This window comes from Pectinophora gossypiella, chromosome Z, assembly GCF_024362695.1.
Source record: "Pectinophora gossypiella chromosome Z, ilPecGoss1.1, whole genome shotgun sequence".
Taxonomy (NCBI): Eukaryota; Metazoa; Arthropoda; class Insecta; order Lepidoptera; family Gelechiidae; genus Pectinophora; species Pectinophora gossypiella.
The window spans coordinates 27,828,503-27,840,858 of record NC_065433.1 but is presented as its reverse complement, the minus strand read 5'-3'; the positions used below and the strand labels follow the sequence as shown (position 1 = coordinate 27,840,858).

The following is a 12,356-nucleotide window of genomic DNA, read 5'->3' as shown; positions in this document are numbered from 1 at the left end:
AAAATAACCGAATCGTGCGATTGCGACCTATGTCGGTAGTCACAATAGTTTTTCTACGGAAAGTCAAAATCTCCCTTAGGAAGACTCGAGTCGAACTCGCACTTTACCGGCTTTTTTACTAAGATTAACCATCTAAAAGTTCTTGTAAACTCTTGAGTATCTTTTACAAATAGGAACCGTTTTTGAATCGTACGCGAAACTTAAAATTCAGAATGCGAACGCTCATAAAACCGTACCTGCTTATCCATGCGAAGCCAGGTAGAGTCGCTAGCCACATAAATAGGTCAAAATCAAATCACACATCGAGATTATGACCCGAGGAACACATAATAACACAAGTATAGTGCCTTATACGCAAATCTCGATTACTTATGCAAAATAATTCTCGGAACCTCGTGGGTTACGACACGGTCGCCTTACGAAGTGAACTAGGATTCCAAGAATGCTAGCTCACCAAGTGCCACACTGTTATAAACCAATTTTGCTACACTGTGTCTTGTATACTATGTACACCTACAGGGAAGAAAGGAAGGGAAATACCAACCAATATTACCACGGAACAAACGAAAGAAAAAGCGAACCACCTCTCCTGTTGTATTTGAAAGAATTGGCTTTGGATAGAGATATATGGATAATGTTAGGTTACTGATGATGATTTTTTTGACGTGACTTATTGTAGATTTGCCGCAAATGGTATTAACTGCTTGGCCGGACAAATGGGGAGCGTTGAGGGCTCTCAGCCGGTACAAAATTTAAGACAAAAGGCCTGAGGGTGCCCAGTTGGGCACGAACCTCGGCTCAGGGCGTCTGAGAGGAAAATATTTGAGAAAATTAATTGACGCTAGTGGGTCGATAGCGATAAGCGCTGAATGAGGGGAGTCGTCGATTACGCCGACGGGGTCGGTATCGGGGAGTGATGATGTCGATCCCTACATAATCACTCAATCAAAAGTCACAAATGAGGTAAATGGCAACCACTCCAGGCGCCCAATTAGATGGTCTATCATGTCCGAGATGATAATATAACATGGTAAGTATATTTGATTAAATAGCTTTCGCAAAAAACATCAGGGACGCCGAGTGTTATGCCCTTTCGAGGGTGTGGGCGGCGGAGGGCGACTGGACGAGTGGTCGTCGCTTGCGCACCTGCGCGCGCGCACCGCACAGCGATCGATCGATTTGTCAAGTTATCGATAAAATCAACCGCTCATTGATCATTCCAACTGGCCGGACCGGAGGATTTCGTAAACCGAGATGATTAAAAAACATGATATTTGACGCTTGGTTGATAGTTGATATCATTGATGTATATTGTATTGGTTGATATAATGACTGTTCTACAAATATAACATAGTAGAGTGTAGGTAACTACTTATACTTAGTATTTTTTTCAGTACTTATAAATAAATTCATACTAAGCTACTTATTTTTTTTTTACTTTACCAAAGTTGAAAAACACATTATTTACATCCTTAAAAAAGGTTTAGTACGATCTACTATGAACCGGGGTGTGTGTATGAAACGATTGATGAATGTGGTGGAAACAAGAGAAGTGTGTCAAGATCGAAGAAAATGGAATTCCATAGTCTTTACTTACCCCGGTGGGAAATAGGCGTGAGTCTATGAGATATGTACGTATGTAAAGTTAAAAAACTTTTTACAACTAAGTATGTCCAACAAATGTACCTAAAAGTACATAAAATTATTATTCGCAGTCACAATTTATCCCAAAAATCGAAATAAAATTCTAAACAATATGATAATATTAAACCTATAAATATTTATACCCAAAATGCCCGCAGACTCCGCGACAGGTTTTTAATTGACTTATGATTTATAAATTCAGAATTTACAACCGGTAAATGAAGACACGATTAATACGAGGTGTTGCTTCTTAATTATCACCTATCGATTATATCCATATAACACATAAACGAGATGCTGTGTTATGTTATATTGTAGATAAGTAGCCTTACTACACGTCCCACTGCTGGGCTCATGCCTCCTTTCAATCAACCCGAGGGGTTTGGAGCATACTTCACCACGGTGCTCCAGTGCGGGTCGAGGTGTTAGGTGAGGGACCAACGGCTTATCGTATCTTCCGAAGCACGGAATCATCTTAGTTTCTCGGACAATCGGGTGAATCAGCCTGAAATGTCCTGGTCAAACAAAGGACAGTCTTACAAAGTGATTTCGATGATGTCCCCATTGTTTTGAACTCACATGCGCAGTAAATCGAGTCCTAAATCAGATATGTACAAATACGAGTAGATATTAGGTAGCTATTGCTATTTGCATGCAAAGGAAGTATTCACTCAATATTCAGGTTGTTACGCATTCAAGTCAAACACTGCCACAATTTATCAAAGAGTTGATCTGAACCAATCAAAACTACTACATCAGTTATCTATTCGTCATCCGATTACTTTGTACAGTTAGGTACTAACATATTGATTATCTTTCAGAAACCTAGACGAGCGCAGTTAGTTTTTACGTAGGATTCGTAGCTGAACAGGAATAAAAGAAATAGTTATTCAATTAAATAGATGTTCCTAACACAAATATAAAAATATCCATTGACAGGAGGTTGATGGTGTTTGCTGTTCCGGCCAAGTAGTTAATGCCATCCGCGGCAAATCTACAATAAGTCACCTCAAAAAAAAATTAAAAAAGAATAAAGCGTTTGCTGGTGATATTTGTTTAACTATTTGTTCTAAACACACTATATACGGCGCGTACAGAATCCTTCCTTCACGATACCAAGCGAAAGTACAAAAGATTTGATATTCATTTGAAAAGCCTGTTGTTAAATTTTGTACCGGGTGAGAGCCCTCGGCGCACCTTATTTGTCTAGCCAAGTCTTTAATGCCATATGCGGCAAATCTACAATAGATAAAAGTAATTAAGTATAACAACGCTACAGTAAGCGCGGCAAAGCATCATTAATACTGATAGAAAGATTTATATTAGGTAAGTACTAAAAACACATCGCACGGCATAAAGCTCGTGTAAGCGTCGATAGTGATCGAGGCGGCGCGGGCGCAGGCGTGACCGCGCAACTGATTCGCGGATCACCGTGAATGTCATACGAAGGGCCGCGGCCGCCCTCGTATGGTGAACAGGCCCTACTATAGGCAGCAAGCGAAAGTTACAGTGACATAGATATGAGTTGTGTCTGCTTCTAAGACAGACAAGACAACCAAGAAGACACACTTATGATATTTTAATTAATTATTATCGGCATAAATTGATCTAACAATGAATTTAATACCATCAGATTTATATAAATATGCCACCTAATTTCCGATGTAGGTAAGTACCTGCAGTTATCAGTTAAGTACACTAACTTACCGTTTTGTTGGTAGGATAGAAAATGTAATTTTTAAATAAGTTTGCACAAAAAACATGGAACCCAAGCACTTATTTCAGCGCACCCAATGGGAAGCTTGCCGAATCAATGGGTCCGGGCAAATGGTGAACGCCATCGGAGGCAAATATACTACAAATCACGACAATAATGAGTAATTTTCGAGTCGCAAGCGCAGTAGTAGTGGCTCCATTGATAACATCGGAGCCCCAAACAGCGGCGAGAGGTCCTCACCTTGACTTTACTTTGACAAACCATTGTCTGCCTCTTACTGCTGCGCGGCGCAGGCGCGTGATCTAATGTCGCTTCAATTCCAATACGTGAAGGGAGGATACTAAAAAAAATAAAAGCCGATATTTAGGAAACACCTTCGTCAAACGCCAAGTAATTTGAAGTACTTACTTACCTAACAATGTGAAATAGAGCTTGTTGGATTTTGAAACTTTCAAGTAGACAGTTATTCTCTTTCTTTCGTATAGCATTTAAGGTCTCCGCTCTCAAGTTGTGAATATTTTTATCACAATTACAATTTATTTTTATTTTAAGGTTTAAGGTTTAAGATACTTTATTTCTCAAAAGAATACATTTGATTCGCTTACTGAGAAACAATCAATTTCATAATATAGTCGTTTAAACAACATTGGAATTGGACTAAGGTAGGTAGGTACTTAAATAACATTCCGAGACTTACTATACTAATTAGTAGGTATCTGTGTTCTATGTGCGTTGACACTTTCATTGTTCTATCCACCAGCAACACAAGATTCACACTACGACTACTTTACCGCCCTCCGGTTGATTGAGGGGCAGCTAGTGCCGAGCAGTGGGCTGTTTATAATAATGTTAATTAAGTATGTATGCACAATTTACATAGCTTTTCTACTAATAGACAAAACAAGCACCTACTGTCAATAAAGTCTTGATACATATCAATAGCTCCATAGATATAACATATGTGTTTTTTGTTTATACTTACTTACTTATACAAGAGTTTCGCGTGTCGATCGGTCGTTCAGCCATATTGTAATTTATATCTCGACAAATATGACGCAGGAGCAGAACTGTTGATATTTATGTCAAAACTCGTTAGTACGATCGTAACGAGGCGGCCGGGCGTGAAGCATTCTAATAATAGACATTCTAATCAACAAATAATATACGAGTAATTTAATACATTAAGTCACGTGGTAAATTGTTATAATAGGGTCGTAGATCTAATCTGCGTAATCTATTCCGACTTTTTATCGTTTGATATTTCCTTATTTCGCCTTAGTAGGTACTCCCACTATCGGACACGGACCTCCCAGTCTCGCCAGAGGGTTCTGAACGTTCTCCATGTTGCTCCACTGTGGATCGGTTTCTGATATCTTTCATCATCATCATCAGCCCATAAACGTCCCCACTGCTGGTGTACGTTCCTTCCCTATGCATGGATAGGGAGATCGGGCCTTAAACTATCACGCGGGCCCAGTGCGGATTGATGGTTATTAACGACTGCCAATGCAGCCGGGACCAACGGCTTAACGTGCCTTCCGAAGCACGAAGGAGCTCGAGATGAAAACATTATTTTTTTGAGGTCACACCCATCCTATGACCGGCCTTTGCGAAAGTTGCTTAACTTCAACAATCGCAGACCGAGCGCGTTTACCGCTGCGCCACCGAGCTCCTCAAATCCTCAAATCTGAAATCTTTATAGAGGATTATATTTAAAAATAAAAAAGTTTTCATCTTGAGCTCCTCCGTGCTTCGGAAGGCACGTTAAGCCGTTGGTCCCGGCTACATTAGCAGTTGTTAATAACCACCAATCGACACTGGGCCCGCGTGGTGGTTTAAGGCCAGTTCTCCCTATCCATCCATAGGGAAGGCCCGGCGTGCCCCAGCAGTGGGGACGTTGATGATGATATTTGAAAGAACCAATCGATCCTAGTGGGCTGATAGCGATAATTCGTCTCTTCCTTATTGTGCGATTATAATTAAGTACGTGTTATACTATATCTATGTGTACCTCGTCTTTTTACTGTTATAATTGTTAATCTGTTACCTGTGATAATCGACGAATCTGCAGTGCACGGTAAAACTTTTTACGTTTGTGATGTACTGTACTAAATATAAAAATGTACTTTACAATTGTTTATAATAAATAAATAAAAAGCAAAAACATCCAAAACACTACGGATTATATAAGTAGAAACAATATAAGTACGCATTAAAATTCCCGTTCGTGTTCGTCATAGGACAAGTTTTATCACAATCCAATCAATGCACTCTGCACTCAAGTGGACAATCCAGCACTTTCAGTCGATTCGATAGATAACTAAATATGAAACACTATTAGGTGCCTACCTGTGTATTTATATTTTTATGAAGACCTAATGTAGTCAAGACGACGAGTGAAATTGTAGGTTGTTTTATGATTCTCTGCGACGTGCATTCATATTCATAAACTTACCATCTGGTGAGATTGTAAACGCGCGCCTATTGCCTATATTTAAAAAAAAAACTTGGTTTACTGCCTCTACCGGCCTTATATATTTACAACTCATGTGTTGTAAAAAAACATCTTAATATTTTTACAAAAGCTCTTGACTTACGTTCAAACTCTCGGACTGTTAGAAACCCTTTCAGACTAGTTTTCAATGAAATCCCGGGGACACAAAAACATAATCTTGGTGGTTTGACATTTAGAAACTGTCGATGAATTAATTCCAGAGATAATTGTAGAAATGGATTTTGGAAAAAATTAAGTTTTAATTGATTTTTGATAACCGTTGACATGACCATAATATAACCATAATCATTTTGTTGGTGTTTTATTTATTTAAATTTTACAAAATTGTTCTTCTGACTTGTTAGTACTCTAGCAAATTTGCATGCCTTTGTTATGCTGTAAGAACGTAAGTATTATATATCGTTACCCCCCCCCCCCCCCACTTGACATACTTTATTCCTCTCAAACGTATGGCGTCAGACCGAGACGTGTACGATAACGTCAACGTGTAGTGTCTGTGTAAAACGAAGTGTTTTGTATGAAGTGTCGGGGGTTTGCTAACTGAGGTAGAACCCTTGCTCTTAGAGGACCTCGTTAGCCTTTCCAACGTCCTTGCATACTTTAGGTTTATTATAGCATATAATTATTAATTTTCCTAAATTATTGTCCGACAGTTCAATAGGAATCCGATCCAGGGTAATAAAGTTATTGTTATAGTTAATTTAATATAGGTAGCTGCATAACTTAATAAATTGTAACAGTTACGAATAGACAAATCGTGACACTTGAAGAAATATTTATATTGACCGCTTTGTGCTAAAATACTAAGTAAATAAAGGCTTTATGGAATGTGTCTACCTGACGTACGTATGCAGTAAAGTAAAAACAAAGTATATTTAAAGACATACATAAACATAAACAGCCTATATACATCCCACTGCTAGGCACAGGCCTCCCCTCAATCAGCCGGAGGGGGTATGGAGCATACTCCACCACGCTGCTCCACTGTGGGTCTGTATTTAAAGACATAATTAAGTAAATACTTACATTAAAAAAGACGAAAGAAGACAGTGAACGGAGTAAATAAATATAGATATAAAAAAGAGGTACATATTTTACTTTGAAACAAGAAGTTCGAAATAAATATACGTATTTAAATTTAGAATTGAATTGCAGTAGATAAAATACTAATGACGAATACCCAGTTGTGCGACCTAAGTACAATTAATGCAGCATTTTTTTACGTGACTTATTGTTATAGGTTTGTGTGCCGTGCTCGGGAATGTTCCCATTGTAGACTTTTTTTTAAATACATAAATAGGCTCGCGTTTAACCACAACCTCACCTGATAGTAAGTGACAATTTAGTCTAGGGTAGATTACGCTTACCTTGCCTTGAAGCTCTCACTCCCAGATTATAACGAGTTGGAAAAACAGACGACGGCAGACAGTTCCAATTTTTCGCTGTTCGCAACTCTTTAATAATAGGGACACTGGCTGCTTTTCTTTTTAAAATTTTTCTTTCTTGTAAATACTCTGATCCTATCTGCCAAAGGTCAGGTATTTAATGCTCTTTTTACATAATGTTTTGCGCCTTATTACTGCTGGGAACGTTCGCAAAGTGGGAACATTCCATTGGCAAACGTCATAACAACATCTAGGTAAGTCCAAGGTCCGTAAATAAAGCTTAGGTACTTATGCAGATATCGGTGGCTTCCAGCGAAGTGCCGCGCAGGACGGAATGCTGACAGGCCGGCGCTGCGTTCTTGGTACCGGGCGCACTCGGCACTCGCTCCACAATGCATGTTTACAGTACTCGGACACTTCCACTTACTAACTGATAGGGTCTGATTGTATTGACATTTGTAAGTACCTCATGACACCTTTATTCGTAAGCAGTTCTCGAAAACTCTTATTCTTCCATTGAGTGGGCTGTTAGGTGGATCACCAACCTTAGCCCACGGCACATCTCGACTACAACTTATGTCAGTGAGTAGTAACCGGGACCAACGGTGTAACACGCCTTCCGATGCACTAATCATCCTACAATCGGGTGATCGGACTGTAATACCCTAACCACACTAGGGATCACAAAGTATTTTTAGTGATATGACCACACCGGGATTCGAACCCGGAACCTCCGGATATTGAGCCCAACGCTGAACCACGTAGGCCGAATATGTACCTGCGGAGCTAAACAACTATTTTTGTAGTCAGATGAATAACTTTTGTTTAACGACGAATAAGTTTTAGTACTTAATATCTATGTCTTAGTGTAAAGTTGCAATGGCGACTTAAACAATAAATTATAGTTAACCACCTCTATGGCCACTAAATAGAATATTAATATTTCTTAAATACAAAATACTAATAAGTCTGAAATAATAAATAAATAACGCCAAAAAAAAAATATCAACGCCACATTTGTCCACAAAGCACAAAATGATTTACTTACCTTAATGAATGAATCAGTAGTAATTCGGTCAATCAATCAAATCCGTCAACAGAAAAAATGGGAAAATTCAGCCCAGGATCTTCTATACAACTTTTTTGTTTGCACTTTAGATTTTTATTCTTACTATTACATGAGGCGTCGTAATATGAAATAAATTATCCATTAGCTGGCTGAGCATAATGGTCGGCCATGGCCGTCGCCGCCAACGCGCCATAGTTACAACGCCAATCGCGATGTTAATCCCATGAAAATGTCTTTAGAATATTTTAATTACTCACTACTATGTCTGCATCTTGAATAGTGTCTCTATTTGTTTATGAATGATAATGTGTATGTTATAACAAATAGCATTGCATTCAGAGCCCACGCGTAGTGACTACTTCAAGAGACAAAATATAATCTAGGAATTTTTGTTCTGTATTTTTTATGTTATCCAATTGCGTCTGAAAATTGTACCTATACAACTTAGAACATTCTAAGTTTTGTTTAATAAACGCTGTTATTACGCTAAAGTAATGTATCCGATTCTTTTTCTTAGAATCTTTCATCCTATTATTACTAAATTTTATATATGTACTTCTTACTTACTACCGAAATGTTCAACTTGACGTGTGCAAATCACGAATCCAGTAAAATTGCTAACATAAGATATCACTGGTTGTTATACAGGTTGTTTCATTATAGCAATCAACGCGCGAAGCAAGGTCGAGAGTGGGCAGGCGGCGTAAAAAATGCCCGTCTCGACACGGCTGATAACACGACCGAGTATCGACACAAGCCTTTAATCTCACTTTTTTATAGAAGTAACGCACAGATGTGCGTTATGCTATGATGTACATGATTACACGAAGATTCGTGTAATCATGTAATTCCTTGAGATTCACTCTGTCAGATGAAAGTTTGAATATAATGGGACTATATCACTGATAGTAATAAATAGACTACGTGATAGAAATATAGTGCATTGCCTAGTGCGGAAGAGACGAGAAGTATGTCTCTTTTGCACTAAAAGTGTACACCTTAGCACGAAAGAGACGCGATAGAGTATTCAAATCATGGGGCGTCAAAGTAAGTGGCAGTAAGATGTTCAGCTGAATGTGATGATGACAATAACTTTGGCAGGACCCTCGAGCTGATCTGATCATGGAGGTGGGTCGTTGAACTAACCTACCTATTTACAGTACTTATATTTTTTATAACTATCGTGCCCAGCAGTGGGACGTTTCTATTCTGTCTACGTTTACGTATGTACATTGTTATCCCTCACAGTTTGAATCACATTGACAGTCAGCCATCAATTAGAACTTTTCCACTCCAAAACATCAACGTGGCCATATTATTTTATTGCCCCGAGAGTGTTGATTACGCTGCAATTACGCGTGAATTTATGACCCTAGTGTTAGACCTGCGCGCACGCAGCCTTCGCGCAAGGTCCGCCGAATTTGGTCAGGGCGTCCGGTGGCGGGCGCCCTTACCATACCACGCTGGTCTGGTGCGGACAAATTGCAACCACTGCTAACGTGGATTATTTATTAGTCTGTGTGAATTACATTATTATTTTAAAAATGTTTTAGCTGCATCATTGTCCTCGTAATTGTAAGTGTGCAATCTGAAAGTGCACATATCGAATTGACGTAAGTACCTACAATTTTTATTTGTTGTAAGGCAACCAAGCAGACATGTAGCCACCTAATAGATATTCGATAGAATGTTCAGGTGAATAGGATGTCAAAGTCAGTCAATTCGTACCTATAAAACATTCCCATGACACGATCCAACAAAATCACGCACTGGATAGTACGCAAGTTTCAATCCAGGTACAACTTATGGTATCAATTTTTATCCGGAATTAAATTATGGTGTCTAAATGGTATTGCGAGGTTTTGTTGGAGAAAATCACATCTGGGTGGTTAAAAAGGTCACATCAAAGTATTCATATAAAAAAGTATTATTGCTCTTTGACATTTGCTGCATTGCGCACTTACTTTTACATGCACAAATGTCAAATTGCAATATAGCTTTTTTAGACAAAGACGCTTACGAGGTTTTTACTACGCAGCGACGATAAGTAAATCATATCAACTTTATTATTTCGACAAGTACCTACTTACTTGTTTTTTTAATATTTTTCACGTATCGTCAGCCGACAAGGCTCCGCACTGGTTCCGACGACGTTAATGTCAAGTGCGTCTGCGCACGCATTCCACAATTGTCAAAATGGCGGATTGGTGGACAACTCACGATTGCTAATTATGATTATAGTTTGTCATTATGTAGATGTGTTTGTTAATCAGTTATTTTGTAGATTTTTATGACAAAATCATTATTTACTTATATATAACATAGTATTAAAGAGAATGACCAGTTTAGTATTTTTAATTATTGATTATATTTCAATAACATTTTACCATCGTCTCAATGCGCGGTAAGAATTAGATCCGTCTAAGTACGTAAGCTAGTGTTGTGACGTTTATTAACATAGTGATGTATCAGTCGATATTAGGTCGATCGATTCTTTTCTATAATTGGAGCCGACCAACTTACTTTTCATTCAATTCATTTGGAATCCTAGAATTCATAATAGTTGTTCAGATATTTATGTGAAAAATTAAAATGTTAATACTTGCTTAGTGGACGCACTTTTTATGTGATTTATTTTATTGATTATTTATATGGGATGACACAACTACTTGGCTGGACGATTGGGGAGCACTGAGGGGTATCACCCGGTACCTACAACAAGATTAGACTTAAAGGTACTTAGGTCTTTAAGGGTAGTTTTGGCTTAGAGATCGCGAATATTGCATGGCTCTGAATTGTAAACCTCTGAATTCGACTTTATGCGTTTAAATTCATGTTTGGATCATAGATAATTGATTCCTATAAATAATTGGTTTCCAGGTTTTATGCCCAGTCGATGGCAATGGGCTAGCCTCCTATTTACATGGCGTCGGTGTGTACACTATTACACCTCTGTCTACCCCTTCGGGGATACAAGCGTGAACCTCTATAACGCTATTACGTAGGCGAAGCGTTAGGTATGCGGTCAAACGCCTAATTGAGTTCAGTTCAAAGCTGTAAGCCTTGATACACTCGAAGATTTAAAAAAAGAAGGCAATAGGTTAACGCGGGCGAGACACTTTCCATAATGCTACTGGATATCCAATTCGCTTTTTAATTAGGATGAATGTGCTTGAAAGCAAGTAGCACTTATGATTTTAATAAGTATTAATTAAAGTTTAAACTTACATATTTCAGAGGAGGGAGCCTGGTGAGCTGTAATACGGGTTTCGAGCCCAGTACAGACTCCAGCTCTCTCAAAGGTATTCTTTCAAAACATTAAATGTACCCATTAGTTATTAAGTGATCGTTTGTAAAGAGAGAAATAAATAAATAAGTAGATAAAAAAAAGTAATAAGTATTACGTAGCAAATCTCGCCCTATATTAAGTGTCGCCAATGTTATACCCTCCTGCGGCCCAGATTTCAAGACACTATTTAAACAATGAAGTTTGATTTTTAAAACGAATTTTTTTAAAGAGCGTTAAGCTTAAGATCGTATTGTAAATTCACGTTGTCTCATTTCTAACATGCCTACTTATATGAACGACTTTGTTACATCAAACGTGGCAGTGAGTATTTAATTTAGCAATAAAACTTTATTGTGCTTATGTTATCCGTTTGTAACTGTCCTATAAGTATGTTTTTATTTTATTTTTATTTGTTCATTTTAATTACCATAGTTATTAAGTAATAAAGTACCTTATGTATGTGGGATATAGAAATAACACGGGATATATTTTAAATGTCTTTACTTCTTTTATTTTACACACTCAAAACCTCTCACCCGACCGACATCGCACCAAAGACTCCCCTTTCTTACTTTTTAAAACTGTCTTACGTACCATTCATTAACCATCCTCCTTTCATACCATAAACAATCAAATTTCCATTCACTATACTTCCATAGTATTCTCACTTTCCTACATGTATATTATTGTATTGTAATAATGAAGTACGTCAATTTGGGAAGACACTGGCTCCACTG

General features: G+C 38.1%; 1 protein-coding gene across 1 annotated transcript in view; it reads right to left on the bottom strand.

The window, feature by feature from the left end:
* Positions 1-12,356, bottom strand: part of LOC126380291 (inverted formin-2) — a 96,857-nt gene that overhangs the window by 15,426 nt on the left and 69,075 nt on the right. The gene's annotated exons all lie outside the window — the stretch shown is intronic.